Raw genomic sequence first — 1,428 nt, 5'->3', positions numbered from 1 at the left:
GGGAGAGAGAGAGAGAGAGAGAGAGAAAGAGAGAGAGTGTGTGTCTTTGGCAGGCTCCAATCTCAGTGTAGAGCCTAATGCAGGGCTCGATCTCATGACCATGAGATCATGACCTGAGCTGAAATCAAGAGTCATATGCTTAACCAACTGAGCCACGCAGGTGTCCCTACTATATCACTTTTAAGTGACTAGAATTCCCCTACTATTCAAGACAAAGTTTTTCCTATCAAGATGCCTGGGAAACAAATAATCTGAAGGTTACTTTGAATCAGTAAATGCCAAAAAGGAACTTTAGTGACTAGAACTTCTATATCCTTCTCCACAACATAACCCAAGCTTTAGTGTTCCTTTTTCCTAGACTGTACTGAATAAACACTGCAAACATCTCTAGTATCTCTTTTGTTTTTAGGCTGACATCTCTTGGCTAAATTTTTTTTTAAGTTTATTTATTTATTTTGAAAGAGACAGACACAGCATGAGCAGGGGAGGGGCAGAGAAAGAGGGAGAGAGAAAGAATCCCAAGCAGGCTCCACACTGTCAGCACAGAGCCCAATGTAGGTCTTGAACTCATGAAACTATGAGATCATGACCTGAGCCAAAACTGAGAGTCAGAAGCTTAACCAACTAAGTCACTCAGGCACCCCTTTTGGCTAAATTTAATGCCTATAGTAAGACTAGCAGAATCACGGTCTTCTGAAGACCTAACTCTATCCATTCTATATTAATTTTATAGATTTTAATACAAATGTGAAGGTTCTCAAGGTGTTTTTTTTTTTTAATCAGTTTTGAATGATGCTATGGGCTGAATTGTGTCTCCCAAAAGACATATGTTGAAGTCCAAATGCACAAGTACTTCAGAATGGGACCGAATTTGGAGATAGGGTACTTCCCCTGCCAGCTTGCATTCATTTATTTACTTATCTACCTATCTATCTATTTTAAAATAAGCTCCATGCTAGGGGTGCCTGGGTGGCTCAGTAGGTTAAGTGTCTGATTCTTGACTTCAGCTCAGGTCATGATCTCCTGGTTCGTGAGTTCAAGTCCCACATTAGGCTCTGTGTTGATAGTGTGGACCCTGTCCCTCCCCTCTCCCTCTCTCTCTGCCTCTCTCCTGCTTGCTCTGTCTCTCCCTCTCTCTCTGCCTCTCTCCTGCTTACTCTCTATCTCTCTCTCTCAAAATAAATGAAAACAAACTTAAAAAAACAAACATAAAAAATAATAAAATGGGCTCCATGCCCAATATGAGGCTTGAACTCACAACCCAAGATTAAGAGTCACATGCAGAGCCAGCCAGGTACCCCTCCCCCTGCCAACTTTTTTGAGGTATGACTGAACAATAAAAATTGTATGTATTTAAGGTATACAATATGATATTTAGATATATGTATACATTGTGAAATGATTAGCACAATAAAACTAATTAACATA

The sequence above is a fragment of the Prionailurus viverrinus genome, chromosome B2 (genome assembly GCF_022837055.1).
Source record: "Prionailurus viverrinus isolate Anna chromosome B2, UM_Priviv_1.0, whole genome shotgun sequence".
Taxonomy (NCBI): domain Eukaryota; kingdom Metazoa; phylum Chordata; class Mammalia; order Carnivora; family Felidae; genus Prionailurus; species Prionailurus viverrinus.
Note: the sequence above shows the minus strand (reverse complement) of the source record.